Source organism: Myotis lucifugus, unplaced genomic scaffold (assembly GCF_000147115.1).
Source record: "Myotis lucifugus unplaced genomic scaffold, Myoluc2.0 scaffold_37, whole genome shotgun sequence".
NCBI classification, from domain to species: domain Eukaryota; kingdom Metazoa; phylum Chordata; class Mammalia; order Chiroptera; family Vespertilionidae; genus Myotis; species Myotis lucifugus.
Window position 1 is genome coordinate 3,113,754 of NW_005871085.1, and position 20,336 is coordinate 3,134,089.

The following is a 20,336-nucleotide window of genomic DNA, read 5'->3' on the forward strand; positions in this document are numbered from 1 at the left end:
TGATTCTCAGCCCTGCCCTAAGGCGCCGGCCCGTCTCAGTGTCCTGGTAATTGCTGCCAGCACCTCTGAGGGAAAGCCGTCCTCAAGTTCCGAGTTCTGCCTGCTGCCAGACTGTCCAGTTTCTCCCCGTATGAGTCCTGGGACCCCAGAGATTTCCCGGAACCGGAGTTCAGAGCAGTCGGGAGCTTGTGACTCCCTCCCGATTCAAAAAGACAGCCGCGTCCTCAGGTGCCCGCCCCTTTCCGCGCGCGCCGGAGCCTCCGTACCTCTGCACTTCACTTTCGTAGTTCCTCTGAGTCTGTGTGCTCTTCTCTTTCCTTCTAGTTGTAGAGTTTCCACTCAGCCAGCCTTCCTGTGGTTCTGGATGATGACCGTTCTCCCTTTTAGTTGTATTTTTGAAGTTGTTGTCGGAGGCAGCAATTTCCGGTGTTTTTCTATGCCGCCATCTTGGTTCCCCCTTCTGCCCTCATTTTAAATGAGGTTTCTGTTTAATTTTTATAATACACATGCCAGTTCCTTTGGAAGACTCTTAAGAGCCCAAACTGAGACCAGGGACACAGATTTAGTCTCACTTTCACTTTTGGCTTTCCCTAGGTGTCTCTGTGTCCTTATCTGTGAAAAAATTATTTTGTTGCCTTACATTTCAGAGTGGTCTGGAGAATCATGGAGTGACTATTTCTGGAAGTGATGTATTTTATCCAGCTCTTACTATTACCCTTGCTTGTGTTCCGGGAGTGGGTTATTTCTTTATTACATATATTTTTTTAATTTTTCAATTACAGTTGACATGCAATATAATGTTAGTTTCTGGTGTACAACCCAGTAATTAGACATATAACTTACAAAGTAATTACCCCACAAATCTAGTACCCATATGACACCATACATAGTTATTACAATATTATTGATTACTGGAGGCCTGTTGCACGAAGTGATTTCCCCTGGCTGCTGGCACCGGTTTGCCTCCGGCGCCCAGGGCCCAGGCCTTCGCTCTGGCCGAGTTCTGACCAGAGCCGGCCCTGGGGTCGTCAGACCTCGCTGCTCCACCAGCCCCGGGCCATCAGGCTTTGCTCCACCACTTAGAGCCTATGTATGCAAGTTAACCGCCATCTTTGTTGGCAGTTAATTTGCATATTGTGCTGATTAACCTATTGGAGGTGTAGCGAAGGTATGGTCAATTACCATGTTTGTCTATTATTAGATAGGATACTTTCTATGCTGTACTTTACATCCCCATGACTATTCTGTAAGTACCAATTTGTACTTCTTAATCTCTTCGCCGTTTTTACCCAGCCCCAGCCCTCTCCTATCTGGCAACTATCAAAATGTTCTCTGTATCAGGGAATCTATTTCTGCTTATTTGCTTATTTTTTTCTTTTAGATTCCCATAGAAGTGAAATCATGTGGCATTTGTTTTTCTCTCAGCACAACCCCTCTGGGTTTATCCATGTTGTTGCAGATGACAATATTTCATTCTTCTTTATGGCTAAATCATAGTCCATTGTATATAGACACCACTTCTTCTTTACCCATTCATCTGTTGATGGACACTAGGCTGCTTCCATATCTTGGCTATTGTAAATAAAGCTGCAATAAATGTATGGATGTATATGAAAATTTTTTAAAATAATTTTCATTTTTCAATTACAGTTGGCATACAATTTTATATTAGTTTCAGGTGCAACCCAGTAATTAGATATTATATAACTTACTAAGTGATCATGTAGAAAAATCCTTTAACCATCTGACATCACACATAATTATTGCAGTATTATTGATTATATTCCCTGTGCTGGACTTTACATCTCTATGTCTATTCTGTAACTACTGTTGTAATGTACCTCGCGAATCACAGAAGGACACCTCAAGAAGTTGAATTAAAGAGTCACATTTATTGCAATCCGGGACTATGAGGGGGCATTTCGCTTTCCCAAATCTCACAGTGAGAAGATGGCCGCAACACCAGATTTATATAGGCAAAAATCACAAAGGTATTAATTAGATCCCAGGGTTTGGAATGAGGACCCTGGTTTTCACAAAGCAGTTACAGAAGCGAGATTGAGCCGATTAGTTATCTACAAAGATTAATTATAGTTTTGGGTCTTTGGACCACTGAGTTGACAGAAACACATTATCTAGAGCCCTCGGTTCTTGGGACCACTGAGTAGACAGGGAAACATTATCTGGAACCCTCAGGTCTTGGGATAATTGTGCTGTCCTGGTTCCCAGGTACAGAGGAATTTGCTTTCTAAAACCAGTACGATCACAATCAATGGGATATTCACATTACAATCAATAAGGCATTCAATCTAATGGGATGATGCAGAAAACAAAGTAACTTTTCTATTGTAAACAAAGCAAATAAGTACAGAAGCCAAACAGCAGGGTTAAAGTTAAACTACAGTTTCTACATGAGATGATTGCTACCATACTTCACTACCAATTTTTTTTGTTGTTGGTTAAGGTATTACATATGTGTCCTTATTATATATGTCCTTTTAATTTAGTGTTTTGGATTACTTAGGATAATTACTCAGAAGTGGAATTGCTGGGTCCTTCTTTGTCTGCTGTTATAGCCTTTGTAATAAAGTCTATTTTGTCTTGTGTAAGTATTGCTACCCCAACTTTGTTTTCATTTTCATTTTCAGGAAATATCTTTTTCCATCCCTTTACTTTCAGTCTGGGCATGTCTTTCCATCTGGAGTCTCTTGTAGAGCCTATGGAAAGGTCTTGTTTGTTATCCCTTCACTGAGCCATGCTGGCCAGGCTGCGTGTCTTCCTCCAACCCAGTTATTTCAAGTGGATAAAAATCTATTTTTAAAAAAATTTAAGGTTGCAAAGAAAAATAATCAAAGGACCCATTAGAACTATTTCCAATAAAATGAATTCTTTGAATAAAATCAGTATTTGTTTTTATTGGAGCATGTAATCCATTTTTATTTAAAGTAATAGTTGATAGATATGTATTTATTGCCATGTTATTATTCATATTTTAAATTCGTTTTTTCTTTTTCTTAAAGAAGGCCTTTTAACATTTCTTGTAATTCTGGTTTGGTGGTGATCATCTCCTTTAGCTTTCTCTTGTCTGGGAAGCTTTTTATCTGTCCTTTGATTCTAAATGATAACTTTGCTGGGTAGTTTTGGTTGTACATCATTGCATTTCATTACTTTGAATATTTTGTGCCAATTCCTTCTGGCCTTCAAAGTTCCTGTTGAGAAATTATCTGACAGTCTTATGGGAGTTCCCTTATAAGTAACTAACTGACTTTCTCTTGATACTTTTAAGATTCTCTCTTTGCCTTTAACCTTTGGCATTTTATTTTTTTTCTCTTTTTTTATTGCTTAAAATATTACAAAGAGTAGTACATTTGTCTCCTTTTTTCCCCTTGACCTTCCCCCAGCCTCCCCTACCCCCCAGTGTCTGGTGTCCATTGGTTATGCTTATATGCATGCATACAAGTCCTTTGGTTGAACAAAAATAGATACAGAGGCAGACAGCATTAGACAGACTGTCAAACTACAGCAGGAAGGTTGGGGAGGGTTGTGGGGAGTAAGAGATCAACCTTTGGCATTTTAATTATGATGTGTCTTGGTTTGGGCCCCTATGGGTTCATCTTCTTTGGGACTCTCTGTACTTCTTGGACTTGTATGTGTATTTCCTTCACCAGGTGAGGGAAAATTTTGGTCATGTTTTCAAATAGGTTTCCAGCCCAGGCCAGGTTTTGCTCAGTGGTTAGAGTGACAGCCCACCCACTGAAGTGTTGCAAGTTCAATTCTCAGTCAAGGGCCTATACCTGGGCTGCAGGTTTGAGTCCTAACCCTGGTCGTGGTGCATGATGGAGGCAACCAATCAATGTATCTCTTTCACATTTCTCTCTCTCTCTCTCTCTCTCTCTCTCTCTCTCCCTCCCTCCCTCCCTCCCTCCCTATCTCCCTCCCTCTCTCTCTGCTTCCCTTCCACTCTAAAAATCAATGTAAAAAATATCCTTGGATGAGGATTAACAACAACAAAAATCAAATAGGTATCCAGTGCCTTGCTCTCTCTCTTCTCTTTCTGGCACCCCAATGATGCCAATGTTGCTATGCTTGAGGTTGTCCCAGAGACTCATTTAAATATCCTCATTTTTTTGGATTCTTTTTGCTGTTTGGATTGTGTGTTTATTTTACTATTGATTCCCTGTAATGTATTCTTCATTTCAGTTAGTGTATTCTTTATTCCTGACTGGTTCTTTTTAATGTTTTCTATCTTTGTTTATGTGTTTCCTAGCTCTTTGTTGAAGTCCTCAGGGAGTTCATCTTCTTTTCTCCTATGTTCATGGAGCATCATTATAAGGATATTTTAAATTATGCATCTGGTATATTTCTAGACTCCATTCTATTTAGTTATTTTTCTGAAGTTTTGTTCTGTTCTTTCATTTGGGACATGTTTCTTTGTGTCCTTATTTTGGCTGTCTTTCTGTGTGTGGGGGGTGGGGTGGTATATGTGTGTGTTTGATATATTAGGTAGAGCTATTACATCTACTGGTTTTGGTAGAGTGGCCTTATGTAGTAGGTGTCCTATAGGGACCAGGTACCAGTTCTCTGGATAACCAAGCTGGCACTCCAGGTGTGCCTTTCGTGTGGGTGCTGTGCACCCTCTTGTTGTAGTTGAGCCTTGATTACTGCAAATCTGATGAGATCATTATAATAAATACAATATGCATACAAGTTTTGCAAAATAGGTTCTTCGCTAATATTATTTTTATAATTCCTATTTTTGTTGCTCTAGTAGGGTGTCTTTCTCCATATTAAAATTTTTTTAAATTTAAGTAACACAATGGGGTAAAAGAGCTAGTGCTATTAACCACGGAAGTTCAACAACTGAAAAAAATAGAAGTAGTAACACTTATTTATAATTTGGCTAATATCAAATCACAAAGAAGACTACTTTAAGTTAATTAAAAAAATTTAAATGTGCGTCTAAAGACAAAGCATTTCCTGTATTTTATTCTTTGTCAGGTTTTACTTTAAAGTTTTAAGATTCCATATTTGTTTACAAAGGGCTGTGGAATATCAGAATGGATATCATTTTATTAATAAAGTTATATGCTATTTTACATATAGAAAAATAAGCTCTTTTGTTATTCACAGAGAAGTTTGGAATCTGTTTTCCAAAAATATAGAAATCGGTATATTTTCTAATTTTGAGTAAGGTCTAGAATTCACTTTAGTTGCAGTAAGTAACTCTACTCTAAGCTTTAGGAGTTTAAGTAATTTAAGGAAATATGTATATTGGTCATGTGAAAGACAAATTAGGAAATATATTATATGAATTTGGCAATATTGAACACTTCAAAATGTATAACTAGGCAGATTTTCATAAAGAATGTAAAATATTCATAAAGAATATTTTTAAATGTTAATGTTTAGTCAATAATGAATATAGATTAATATTATAAAATTTTGGTAAATTTATGACTCACGATGTGTGTCTGGGTATTGAGAAGAACTGTCAGGAGATGAGTCTTATGACACCTTGGAGGCTCCATGTGATACAGAGGACAGATCCTGGTCAAGTTACTTGGCTTCCTTAGGTTTCAATTTGCTTATCTATAATGGGCGTGTGGTAATGCCTACCTGGGAGGATGGAGATATATATGAAAGGATTCAATATTTTTGATGATATTATTATTTCAGCTTAGCAGAGCCTGTTATGCCCATAGTTATGTTCCTTACTGATGCTCAGATAAAATTATTAGTTTTTGAATTGCACCCATTTCAAACAAATGGGAGGGATTACTGAAGGCATTTGTTTAACTTAGTATTGAGAATTTAACTTAATATTATACAAGTTGAGGAAAACAGTGAAGAAATAAAATGAAGTCTCTATAGTCAAGCTATTAAATTACTAAAATCGGATTCAAGCAACAGCGGCCTCCTGATCACCACACGCTCTGCCTGGGGAACAGTTGCTGTGTGTGAAGCCTCCCTCCACCAGCCAGAAGAGCCACCACAGCTGTGAACAGCACCCACCAGAGGTCCTGCTATCAACAGAGGAGCCGCTGCTACCACAACCGCCCAAGGAGCAACCAGAGCCCGAGGAGCCACTGCCACCCAGGGAGCAGCCACTGCCACCCAGGGTCCAGCCACTGAACGACTCAACAACTAGTCATGTCAGTGAGATCAAACATGGGTAGACAAAGAAACCCCCAAAGGAAAGAAAAGGAGGACTCGCCAGAAAAGCAGCTAAGTGAGACAGAGATATGCAACATGACGGAAAAAGAATTCAGAATAAGGTTCCTAGAGTACATGCACCAGATGTTCAAGAAGCAAGAAGAAACAGATGAAAAACTCAACTACTTAAGTAAGTCCCAAGAAGAAATGAAGAGCGACATAGCTGCAATAAAAAACACCATTGAAAGTATCAACAGTAGACTGGGAGAAGCGGAGGACCGAATTAGTGAATTAGAAGACAAGGAAGCAAAACACACTCAAACTGTACTGCAAATGGAGAAAAAAATTAAAAGACAGGAGGAGAGCCTAAGGGAGCTTTGGGACAACATGAAACGAAACAACATACGAATAATAGGGGTGCCAGAACAACAGAAAGATGAACATGGATTAGAAAACCTATTCGAAGAAATAATATCAGAAAACTTCCCTGAGGTGGGGAAGAAAAAAGTCACACAAGCCCAGAGAGTCCCAAACAAGGTGAACCCGAAAAGACCCACACCAAGACACATCATAATTACCATGGCAAATGTGCAGGATAAAGAGAGAATCTTACAGGCTGCAAGAGAGAGACGGAAAGTAACATACAAGGGATCTCCCATTAGATTATCAAATGATTTCTCAACAGAAACACATCAGGCCAGAAAAGAATGGACGGAAATCTACAAAGTGATGCAAAGCAAAGGAATGAATCCAAGAATACTCTATCCAGCAAGGCTATCATTCAAAATTGAAGGGGAAATAAGAAGCTTCACAGACAAAAAAGGGCTAAGGGAGTTTATCACCACCAAGCCAGCCATGCAAGAAATGCTAAAGGGACTGGTGTAAAAAGAAGAAATATCAAGCTCAGAAAGAAAACAGCCACACACACACAAAAAAAGAAATGGCTACAAACAATACCTTTCAATAATAACTTTAAATGTAAATGGACTAAATGCTCCAACCAAAAGACATCGAGTGGCTGAATGGATAAAAAAACATGACCCATACATATGCTGTCTACAAGAGACCCACCTCATTAGAAGGGACTCACACAGACTGAAAGTGAAGGGATGGAAAAATATCTTTCACGCAAATGGAAAGGAAAAGAAAGCTGGGGTAGCAATACTTATATCTGACAAAATACATCTCAAAGTGAAGGCCATAACCAGAGATAAGGAAGGCCACTTCATAATACTAAAGGGATCAATACAACAAGAAGATATAACCCTGGTAAACATATATGCACCCAATGCAGGAGCACCCACATACATAAGAAAACTTCTGGAAGATATCAGGGGAGAAATCGACAACAATACAATCATAGTAGGGGACTTTAATACACCACTGACATCACTGGATAAATCCGCTAGACAAAAACTCAGCAAAGAAACAGCAATCCTAAATGACTCACTAGATCAGATGGACTTAATTGACATCTTCAGAACACTTCACCCCACAGCTGCGGAATATACATTCCTCTCAGGTGCTCATGGGACATATTGAAAAATAGACCACATATTGGGTCACAAGCAAAGTCTCCACAAATTCAAGAAGATTGAAATCATAAAAAGCTTCTTCGCAAACCACGATGGCATAATGTTAGAAATAAACTACAATAAAAACAACCCAAAATACTCAAACACTTGGAAGCTGAATAACATGTTATTAAATATTGATTGGGTTACCGATGACATCAAAGAAGAAATTAAAAACATCCTGGACACTAATGACAATGAAAACACAACAATCCAAAACCTCTGGGACACAATGAAAGCAGTCCTGAGAGGAAAGTTTATAGCTCTACAGGCCTATCTCAAAAAACAAGAAAAAATGGTAGTCAATCATCTAACTCTACAACTCAAAGAATTAGAAAGAGAGCAACAAGAAAACCCCAGAGTGAGCAGAAGGAAGGAGATAATAAAGATTAGAGCAGAAATCAATGACATAGAGACCAAAAAAACAATACAGAAAATCAATGAAACCAAGAGCTGGTTCTTTGAAAGGATAAACAAGATTGACAAACCCCTAGCCAGGCTCACCAAGAAGCAAAGAGAGAGGTCCCAAATAAACCAAATCAGAAATGATAGAGGCGAAATAACAACAGACCCCACAGAAATACAAATGATTGTTAAACAATACTACGGGCAACTCTACTCCAACAAACTAGACGACCTGGAGGAAATGAACAAATTCCTAGAAAAATACAACATTCCAAAACTCAATCAGGAAGAATCTAAAAACCTCAATAGGCCAATAACTATGGAAGAAATTGAAGCAGTCATCAGAAAGCTTCCAGCAAACAAAAGCCCAGGACCAGACGGCTTCACAGGGGAGTTTTACCAAACATTCAAGGAAGAACTAAAACCTACCCTCCTCAGATTACTACAAAAAATTCAAGAGGAAGGAACGCTTCCAAGCTCATTCTATGAAGCCAGCATCACCCTAATACCAAAACCAGGTAAAGACATCACAATGAAAGAGAATTACAGGCCAATATCCCTCATGAACATAGATGCCAAAATCCTCAACAAAATCTTAGCAAATCGGATCCAGCAGTACATCAGAAGGATCATACACCATGACCAAGTAGGATTTATCCCAGAGATGCAAGGATGGTACAACATCCGTAAATCAATAAATGTGATACATCACATAAACAAATTGAAAGAAAAAAACCACATGGTCATATCAATTGATGCAGAAAAAGCATTCGACAAAATCCAACACCCATTTTTGATAAAAACTCTCAGAAAGGTGGGAATAGAAGGATCATACCTCAACATAATAAAAGCCATATATGACAGGCCCACAGCCAACATCATACTCAATGGACAAAAACTAACACCATTTCCCCTAAGAACAGGAACAAGACAGGGATGCCCACTCTCACCACTCCTGTTCAACATAGTACTGGAAGTATTAGCCATTGCAATTAGGCAAGAAGAAGAAATAAAAGGCATCCAAATTGGAAAAGAGGAAGTAAAACTGTCCTTATTTGCAGATGACATGATATTATACATACAAAACCCTAGAGACTCCATCAAAAAGCTACTAGACTTAATACATGAATTTGGCAATGTAGCAGGATACAAAATTAACCCCAAGAAATCTGAGGCATTTCTATACACCAATAGTGAACTTTCAGAAAGAGAGATTAGAAAAACAATCCCATTTACCATCGCACCAAAAAAATTAAGATACCTAGGAATAAACTTAACTAAAGAGATTAAAGACCTCTACTCAGAAAACTACAGGACGCTAAAAAAAGAGATAGAGGAAGACATAAACAGATGGAAGAACATACCATGTTCTTGGATTGGTAGAATCAACATCATTAAAATGTCTATACTACCCAAAGCAATCTATACATTCAACGCACTCCCCATTAAAATACCAATGGCCTTCTTCAAAGATCTAGAACGAACTCTCCAAAAATTCATCTGGAATAAAAAAAGGCCCCGAATAGCTGCAACGATCCTGAGAAAGAACAAAGTAGGCGGGATCTCAATGCCAGATATCAAGCTGTATTACAAAGCCACTGTTCTCAAAACTGCCTGGTACTGGCACAAGAACAGACATATAGATCAGTGGAATAGAATAGAGAGTCCAGAAATTAGCCCGAACCAATATGCTCAATTAATTTTTGACAAAGGAGGCATGAACATACAATGGAGCCAAGATAGTCTCTTCAATAAATGGTGTTGGGAAAATTGGACAGATATATGCAAGAAAATGAAACTAGACCACCAACTTACACCATACACAAGAATAAACTCAAAATGGATAAAGGACTTAAATGTATGACAGGAAACCATAAAAATTCTAGAAGAATACAAAGGCAACAAAATCTCAGACATATGCCAAAACAATTTCTTCACTGATACAGCTCCTAGGGCAGTTGAAACTAAAGAGAAAATGAACAAATGGGACTACATCAAAATAAAAAGCTTCTGCACAGCAAAAGAAACCATCAACAAAACAACAAGAAAACCCACCTCGTGGGAAAACATATTTGCCAACGTCATATCTGATAAGGGCTTAATCTCCAAAATTTATAGGGAACTCATACAACTTAACAAAAAGAAGATAAACAATCCAATCAAAAAATGGGCAAAGGATCTAAATAGACACCTTTCAAAAGAGGACATTCAGAAAGCCAAGAGACATATGAAAACATGCTCAAAGTCACTAATCATCCGAGAGATGCAAATCAAAACAACAATGAGGTACCATCTCACACCTGTCAGAATGGCCATCATCAACAAATCAGCAAACGACAAGTGCTGGAGAGGATGTGGAGAAAAAGGAACACTTGTGCACTGCTGGTGGGAATGCAGACTGGTGCAGCCACTATGGAAGGCAGTATGGAGGTTCCTCAAAAAATTGGAAATGGAACTCCCATTTGACCCTGTGATCCCACTTCTAGGAATATATCCCAAGAAACCAGAAACACCAATCAGAAAGGATATATGTAACCAGATGTTCGTAGCAGCACAATTCACCATAGCTAAGATCTGGAAACAGCCTAAGTGCCCATCAGTAGATGAATGGATTAGAAAACTGTGGTACATCTACACGATGGAATACTATGCTGCTGTTAAAAAGAAGGAACTCTTACCATTTGCAACAGCATGGATGGAACTGGAGAGCATTATGCTAAGTGAAACAAGCCAGTCAATGAAGGAAAAATACCACATGATCTCACTCTTTCATGGATAATTAAGACCATTATAAACTTTCGAACAATAATAAATACAGTGGCAGAGCTGCCTCAAACCGATTGTCGGACTGCAGTGGGAAGGCCAGGGAGGGTTGGGGGACAGGAGGGAGGGGAGTAAGAGATCAACTGAAGGACTTGTATGCATCCATATAACCATAACTAATGGACATAAGACACTGGGGGGTAAGGGAGGGCAGGGGCTTTTCAAGGGTGGGGGGGAAAAAAGGACACTTATGTAATACCCTTTGTAATACTTTTAGCGAAAAAAATAAAAAAATAAAAAATAAAATAAAATAAAATAAAATAAATTACTAAAATCAAGTAGGTTAAGGCATGAGGAAATGATTCTACTCTTGCTTTAGCTTGCCTGAGAACTTAAACTTTTAAACTCTATATATATCTACACCTATATATCTATCTATATCTATATCTATATCTATCTACTTTAATTCTTTATATATCCTATAAATAACCCTCTGATTACCCTTTGTTTTTTTTTTCTCTGTGTGTGTTTTATCTGTTTGTTGGTTTGTTAATCCTCACCTGAGAATATTTTTTCCATTGATTTTTAGAGAGAGGGGAAGGGCGGGGGAGAGACAAAGAGAGAGAAACATCTGTGAGAAAGATACCTCGATTGATTACCTCCCTCACTTGCCCTGACCAGGGCCGGGGATCAAGCCTGACCGAGGTATGTGCCCTTGACCACAATTGAACCTGAGACCCTCAGTCAGGGGGCCGATGCTCTGTCAACTGAGCCAAACCAGCTAGGGTTGATTACCCTCTGAAGAATTAAGGAAAGAATGTTCATACCTCCAGACCATCTGAGATCCATTATCCAGAACATTGGATCTGAAAGAGTATCATCTGAGAACAATCCAGAAGCTAAGAATGCAGGACTGATTCTACCCCAAAATGTACTTTTTACTATCAGAACTCTCAGCTTTTCTTTCTTCTTCACAACACTCTGGGTATTGCCCACTTGTGAGTCTGATTTGAAAATCTTTACTACCCTTGAATTAATCTTTGTCATTTATTTCTAGCCAAAGCCTCCTGACTCATTTACTCTCCATCAACAAAGTGTATTCTTGACCAGATGACTTCAATGTGCTCTTAAATTCAACTATTTTGAGTTGGCACATTTATATTAAAAAGAGAAAGGCTGGTTCTTGAAGTTGTAAAATTGAGTTAATATAATTGAAAACTGTCTATAAAAGGAAGATTGTGAGTGAGATTTACATTTTGGGCTATTCTCTGTTGTGGTATGAAATGCCACAAAATGTGAAACTCTACATCTGTCCCAACCTTTCCTTCTTCCTTCTACTTCAAGGCCAGTGACTGCACTACCAATTCTGAAAACAGGAAGTTGTAGCAGAGGTTGTGTTTATTGTTCAAGCTCTCTCACTCTTCTAGAATTGGGGGGCGAGGGGAGAGGCTTAACTTCCTTTCACTATCAAATCCCCAATTAGGTGCCATCCTAAGTCTCTTCTTTTTCATAGACAAACTTTTCAGAGTTGTTAACACTTTCTCCACAGTCTCAGTCAGTTGCCATCACATTCATTCCTCAAGCCACTTTATTTTGGCTTCTCTGTCATTTCAACAGGTCTTCCTTTGCTTATGGCTGATTTCCATGACACTGATTCCTATGAACATCTTTCAAACCTGTGTCAAGGGCACTCAACATTCATCTTTTATTTCAAATGTCTTGGTGTCTGCTTGTATTCCACAACACTTGGTGCCCCTGGTTTCTCTCATACTTCTCTCCTTGCTTCTTTTCCTCCTCTGGAGGCTCACACTTCTCTACCCAGTTTTCAAAATATGGGAACTACTCAAGATAACAGAGCAACACCATTAGATACATTTAGAGGTTTCCTTGACTCACCTGTTGTGTCACCCAAAGGAATTGGGGAGGTCAACACATCCGGTGTGGCTCACAGGTAGCAAGGAGGAAAGGAGAAAAGACCTTGGAATTTTCAGTCTGGAGAGAGGAGGCTTAGGGCAAGCTGCTTTCCTTTTTTGGATTTAATTACCTCAATCAGAAGAAAGAATGAGTACCAGAGAATCCATATGGGTTATTCCAATTACAGCATTTATCCATTGTACTGTGTCTCTTTGCTTGCCTATCTGTCCCCTCCACCAGATTGTGAACTGTCCCAAGGAAAAGCTTACCTTGATCCTTCTTTGTTTCCTGGCATTGCCAGCGTAGGCTGGTGTACAGGAGGCAGCAGCGAGACTTGAACTGGCTCTATGCCTACTTCCTGAACATTTCCATTCTCTTACCTCCAGGCTGTTGAGGAAGAAGATGATGGAACCATGTGTTTTTGGACCTCTGCATGAAAGCTGCTATGTAAATTTAACTGGTTCCTCAATATTTTAACAACTTGTTTGCCAACGCCCTCGGCATTAATTATATAAACTCTGTGATTCTGAGACACTGCCAAATAACTTCTAGCTGGAGCAGGGGTGTTTGGGGGGGGGGTAGAGGTAGGCAAGGGGTGGGAAAGTCTAGGGAAGAGGGAGCTGAAACAGGTGTGGTACAAAATGGAACATCTGAGGCACCAGCTCTTGGTCCAGATGAAGTCATCACCTTTAACCCCTAACCTGCCAAATAAAACCTGGCTCCAGAGTCTGTGATAGCCACTTGAGGAGTGGGAGACAGTGACAGGGAGGAAAACAGGAAGTTGTAGCAGAGGTTGTGTTTATTGTTCAAGGCTGTAAATCCAGCACCTAACAGGTGCCTATCTTAGCATAAATGCATGAATGAATTAATGAATTGTGGACAATACCTATGAAGAAGGCTGGGAATTGGGGATAGCAGCTTAAAAAGCTGTATCTGTTGGATCCTACTGCAGCACCTAATAGGTAATAAAAATCTTATTACTGCCCTAGTCAGTTTGGTTCAGTGGATAGAGCGTCGGCTTGCGAACTGAATGGTCCCAGGTTCAATTCCGGTCAAGGGCACATGTCCATCCTGTGGGCTCGATCCCCAGTGGGGAGCGTGGAGGAGGCAGCCCATCAATGATTCTCTCTTATCATTGATGTTTCTATCTCTCTCTCCCTTCTTCCTTCCTCTCTGAAATCAATGAATATATATATTTTAAAAGTCTTATTACTTTCTAATTACTTTACTACATTTACTATTATGTATGCTCTAGAGGTAATTTGTGTCTCCTGGATACAGGGCTGGCTTCATAGGCATGGTAAGTTCAGAGGCAATGAGTGAGAAGATCTATGGGGAGATGAAGACAATGTTTATCACTCTGTGTAGTGATAAACTTTTTGACATTGTGTGCACAAGGGCACTGAAACTCTTACACCCCCACCTGCCCCAGTTAAACTCACAATGGTAAGTTCAGAGGCAATGAGTGAGAAGAGCTATGGGGAGATTACATTGGGCTCTGCAGCTGGCTTGAAAGGAGAAGAGCCCCTGAGAAGGCAAAAGATGGGTAGCTGGAGACCAAAGTAGCCAGGCCCAGTCCCCAGAGCCCTTTGGGAAAGTGGCTTGGGTCAGGCAGGATCCCTGGGGGTACATTGTCAGATGCTCGGTTTCTTTCTTCAAGGCTGTTTCCTGGAAGACACATGGGTTAGTTGGGTGGGTGAGGACCATGAAAGGGAACTTTGCAGGAAGGAAAAACAGAGCCAGCACTATCACAGACCTCAACATGACTGGCACTTTCTAGGACTGTGAGGTGCATAATGTATGCCACTGAACACAGAAACTCTAACAGACTTCAACGTGCAGAAGAGAATGTGGGGGCTCCCGCCTGAGTTAGAGCAGCACTAACCTACAAGCAATGGACAAGTCAGTTCACATCTCTGAATCTCAGTTTTCTCATCTGTAAAATGGGAGTAATTAGCCATTCTACATGAGGCAATCTATAAATTCTCTCACATAATACCTGATATATAGGATTTACTCAATACATTTCTGTTCCCTTCCATTTCCTATGTCAAGACATAGAATGCAGAAATAAGCAGCAAATCTGGACATTAGCTTAGGACTGGCTGGGAAAAACAAATAAAAATCTGCAGTGCTGTTTGCCAAACTGCCTGCCTTCATTGAGCAAGACCTTGGGCTGGTTCCTTAGGCGCTTGGGTGACTCTGGCCAGTGTATACATTAGCTAAATGCTTGCTGTGCTCTCTCCCCTCCTTTCCTGTCTTCCTTCTTCTTCATTTCCTTTATGCACTCAATTCATGCAACGTGCCCTTTATCAAGTACACACTATTTCCAAAGCCCTGTGGTGAGGCCCTTGGTGACCTGGAGATGTACCTGGGGATGTACCTCTGCACATGGGAAACTCACAGCCAGAGTAGAGTCAGGAGTCTTGGGTGTGAACCCCAGTTCCATTGTTAACTTGCCATGTGATCAAGCTTCCTTTCCTCATCTATAAAGTGGGAATTATGACAGTGTCTATCTTGTAGAATTTTCTGAGGATTAAATGAAAGAATTTGTAGAGCAGAATTAGTGCAGCATACAACCACATTAAATGCTCAAGGATGGCCAATTATATTATTAATATTTTTTGTCATAGATGCAAGCAATTATACGACAAAGCAGACCATGGGTAAGGGACTAACAGTGCTGGAGAGGCCCAGAGGAGGCAGAGTTTAGTCAGTGGGGGACAATAAAAACAGTGACACTGTCACCAGTGGCATCTCCTGGTTTCTCTCCTACATGGCCCTAAACCCAACACCAGCATCACTGTAGGGAGGAGGTTTGTGAGATCCTCGGGGACAGGGACTCTTTCCAGTGGTGAGTGAGTCTTAGAGGAAGCGCAGTCTGTCCTGCTCAGCTGCAGGCTGTGTCCGTGCTGTCTGATGTCATCGCAGATGACACAGGGCCATCCTGGAAACCAGGTGAAGGCAGCAGCAGCTGTCTTGTTACCTGCAGTGCGAGGATGCTCCCTTGAGCCCCTTCTCCAACTAGAGTCTTTTCCAGTGTGAGTAATGTAGAGAAAGCTGTCAATAGGAGGCCCATTTCTTGAGTGTTGACTCTGATGATAGAATGACCACCCCTTTGGGTTCCTGGAGAGAACAGGGAATGCTGGGAGAGAAAGAGGTGCAAATTGAAGATGAACAGAGTTGTGAAAGCCAAGGGAGCTGACCCCTTCCCACCTGCCTTGTGATGGTCTCTTCTGGTGAAGTTTCTCGAGAAAATGCTGTTTTCCAAACTCCATCAGTCAGAAACTTTGAATTATTCTGTCTCCTGGTTCCAGTTGAACTCATTAACACAACACCATTGATGCTGACCTTTCTCTGCAGCAGGCTCTCTGGAAACCTCTCACACCTCTGCCCCACATTCCTCTCTCCCTGTCTTCTCCCCTCTTAGGCTAGGCATTGGGCAGGGGTGCAAAAATTCTCAGCTGATGGAAGGAAGTTTATATTCATTTAAAAGAGACACACACAACTGAAGGGCCTAATATTTGGGGGATGAAATATCCCTTAGTTATTTTTATTGGTTGGATGTTGGAAATCCTCCAGGGTGTCCAGCCACATGTTAGGTGCTGTCAAGGGTGTATGTGGAAAGAGGAGGAAGAGGATCCACTTTGCTGTTTTTGGACATTTTTAGAGAGACTAACTCACATAACTAAAAAGCAAGAGAAACCAAAGAATGAGTGACCCCATGTTGCAGGCAGAGAAAGCAGAAGGAGTGGAGCCTAAGTTGGCTTTCTTAGGAGGGGTGAAACTCTGACAAAGGGAAAGAGAACTGGGCATTTTAAGTTGGGTAACAACATGAAGACAGCCTGGAGGCAGGGAATTGAAAATTTTTTTATGTTTCCTTCATTTTATCTGGAAGCAACTCAAAGATACTTATTCAATAAAATAGTAAAACACAAATGAAAAATGAGGACTGGGGAAGTGTGAGGGGAACCTAGTGGCTCTTTAATAAGGTGTTGCATAGTAGTTATATTTGGACTTCACAATTGGGTCTGAGCTTCTTAGTGACAAAAGGAAAGGGGGAAATATATATATATATATATCTCCTATCTAATAAAAGACAAAAAGGGTAATTAACCGTACCTCTGCTACGTTTCCCATTGGCTAATCAGCAAGATATGCAAATTAACTGCCAACAAAGATGGCAGCCAGCAGCCACGCAGCTGAAGCGAGCAGGAGGTTTGCTTGCTCCAGTGATGGAGGAAGCCAAGGTTCCCTGCCTGCCACAGCCTGCTCTAAGCTCCAAAAGCAACAGCTCCAAAACCAACAAAGTTTCAATTATAGAAGCTAAACAAACCCCAGATACCTGCTTTCAGCAGGCCGTGGCCTCAGAGCTGGAGCGAGCAGGATGGCAACAAAGTTTTAATTATAGAAGCCAAACAAACCCCAGATACCTGCTTTCAGCCAGCCACAGCCTCAGAGCTGAGAGCGCCAGTGAAGGCAACAGATTTTCAATTATAGAAGGTAAATAAATCCCAGAATAAAAAAGAAAAAGAAAAAAAGGAGAGGCTGGGAGCTTCAGTCACAGGCCAGCCTGAAAACGGCCCTCAGCCCCTCACCCAGACTGGCCAGGCACCCCAGTGGGGATCCCCCACCCTGAAGGGGGTGTGGCCAGCCTGAAAACAGCCATCAGCCCCTCACCCAGGCTGGCCAGGCACCCAAGCGGGACCCCCACCCTGATCTGGGACACTCTTCAGGGCAAACCAGCCGGCCCCCACCCATGCACCCTATATAGTAAAAGGGTAATATGCAAACTGACCCTAACAGCAGAAAGACTGGGAATGACTGGTAACTATGACACACACTGACCACCAGGGGGCAGATGCTCAATGCAGGAGCTGCCCTCTGGTGGTCAGTGTGCTCCCACATGGGGGAGCTCTGCTCAGCCACAAGCCAGGCTGATGGCTGCCAGCACAGCAGTGGTGGTGGGAGCCTCTCCTGCCTCCTCAGCAGCACTAAGGATGTCTGACTGCAGCGTAGGCCTGCTCCCCGCTAGCAAATGGACATCCCCCGAGGGCTGTCGGGCTGCCAGAGGGATGTCTGATTGTCATCCCCCGAGGGGTCCCAGACTGCAAGAGGGCACAGGCCGGGCTGAGGGACCTCCCCCCCGCAAGTGCACAAATTATATACATATATAATATATATATATGAGCTTGTCATTGTTAATGCATTTATTACTTCATTCAACCAATGGATATTAGCCTCTGTTCCTTTCCATTCCAGCTCCAGAGGAGAATACAAGCAGAACCCAAACATCTATCTTTTGAGGGGCTTCTGTGGGGCTCTGAGAGACACAGGAGTGACCTTATCTTTGATGGCTGGGTGCACACACACCTCTAGGGTCCTGGGCTTTCCCCTCACAGCAGTGAAGATGAGCGAGGGATAGAGAAATGTGGAGTCAGAACCCTGGGTCTGAGTGGCCACCCCATGTCCAGTGTGGCCTGACCACTTGGTGCACTTGTGTTCCTCTGAGTCCTGGGGTTGTGATGGTTGTGGAGTGGGGAAGTTGGGGCTGGAGCCTGCCTTCCCAGAGAGCCCTGTGGCTCCTCATCTCCAGAAAAGACTGGTTGTGTTGCCAGCAGGGATGATCTGGGCAAGATGACCTACTTGACCACGTGCACCAAGGAGAACCTCCACTTTTACCTGCCTGTGCCCCAGGTGTACTGCCAGCTGAACAAGCCTGTCAGCTTTGTGGATGGCCGCTCTCTACCTGCAGGTGTGATGGCATGGATTTGGGGCTCAAATGAGAGTTCCTGAGGATGCTTCTCTGACACTCTCTATGCCTTTGGCTCACTCTTTGCACCAATAGTGGAGAACTCATGCTTTGCGTTTGGCCTGGGTCCAATCCTGGCTCTATAACAGGAGTAAATTTCTCCACCTCTAAGGCTCTTTTTCCCCTTCTGTGAAATGGCTGTGAGGAGAGTACCTTCCTTACAGGATTGTTATCTGGATTAAATCGTCAGGGCTGTCATGGGCCACTATGCAGGTAGTGCCCTGAATAACTTCAGGAGGCACTATTCACATAGACTGTGATGCTATGCAGGGCCAACCAGTACAACCATATTTGGGGGCTTTGTAGAGTGTTCAACTCTGTATCTGGCCCATGGTGTGCATCCAATGACTGGTAGCAGTGAGTACTTCAGCATAATGTTATGAATAACTTGCCTTGAGAGTCAGTGATTCAAAAGCGAAAGAATGTAAGAGTCTTTGTCTGTCCTGCTTGTGCTGGGGTGGGTTCAGTCCTTTTTAATTCCATTCTACGTGTATCTGTGTCATGTGCTATGCCCAGTGCTGGCGGTATAGGAAGTAGTTGTGATGATGACCAAAAGCACTTTGCTGGGTGTCTTTGTTTAACTATATGGATGTGTTTTTGGAAAATTGCATAAGGAGAATTTGCCTAAAGCAAAAATAATAATAAAGAGCAGTAAATTTCTAAAGCAAGCCCCCAGGTAATCATTGCCAAGGTCAATGAATATGGAGTATGATTTCACAGGTATGTCTTCTGCCCTCCTGAGATGGATCTCTGTGGCACTCGTGCAATTGTCAACGTCTGTGTCACAGACACCTGGTGCTCTGGGTGTATGGGCTTTAGCTAGGAAAGGTGGCAGAATGATAGAGGAGAGCTTTCTGGAAGATTTGGTGCTTAAATCAGGCCTTGAGGCTGGGTGAGGTATGAGGTGCAAAGAAGGAATTTTGGGGATCACCTCAGGCTGGGGCCACACGAAAAATCAGAGATCTTCCCCAGTCACCCCTGCAGCAGCTGCCTGATGGCTACATATACCTCTAGGGTTCAAGGTCTAAGGCCATTAGTGAGCTCCAGTCCAAGAATTAGACATTTATAGAAGGGAGGGCACCTGATGCTGTGGGACGGTCAAAAGAGGAGAATTATAGCCCTGGTATGTGGGGATGTTTCTATGTTGCCCCGGGGATGGAACATCTTGAGACACATCCTTCCTGCTATAGAAGGCCACAGCCCTGGACGGTTGGCCATGGGCACCTGCTCATTCCTGCAAAGCCCTGTTAAGACCTAGACCTTTTTGCCCACCTAAAGTTGGGATGCAGAGACCTAGACAGAGTGTTCACCATGTCATCAACATCTCTTTCTGTCCTGGCCCTAGATAGACCTTTCTCTGCACAAGTGAAGATAGTTTCAAAGCTGTTACCTGGGAGTTGAACTCAGTGGTCATAATCAACCTTGGCCCATGGGTGGCGCCCAATTTTAAGACTTGTCTCCTTTTCTTATCTGTGGAACGTCAGGAGGCCTGTGAGGCAGGATTGGAGGAAGCCATTATCCTACTTCAATATTAAGGGAAGGACTCTGCCAAGATGCTCATCAGGGAGGCGTGTGAGCTGAGCCTTCAGTTTCTGGATTCTTTGACCAAGGCACCATAGGTAGTGTTGACTCTCTCTGAGGACATGTGTTGGTGAGATATAGAGCTGAGAGTTCTGGAGCCAGAGGGAAAGCAGAGACTCCAAGTGTGAGGGGAG

The 20,336-nt window shown here is 41.9% G+C and overlaps 1 long non-coding RNA gene across 1 annotated transcript in view; it reads right to left on the minus strand.

Moving 5' to 3' along the window:
• LOC111825706 overlaps positions 1–13,083 on the minus strand; it is a 15,402-nt gene extending 2,319 nt beyond the window's left edge. Inside the window, exon 1 of the long non-coding RNA XR_002828909.1 lies at positions 12,792–13,083. This is a non-coding gene — a long non-coding RNA (uncharacterized LOC111825706). The remainder of the gene's footprint in view (positions 1–12,791) is intronic.
• Positions 13,084–20,336: the final 7,253 nt, after the last annotated feature.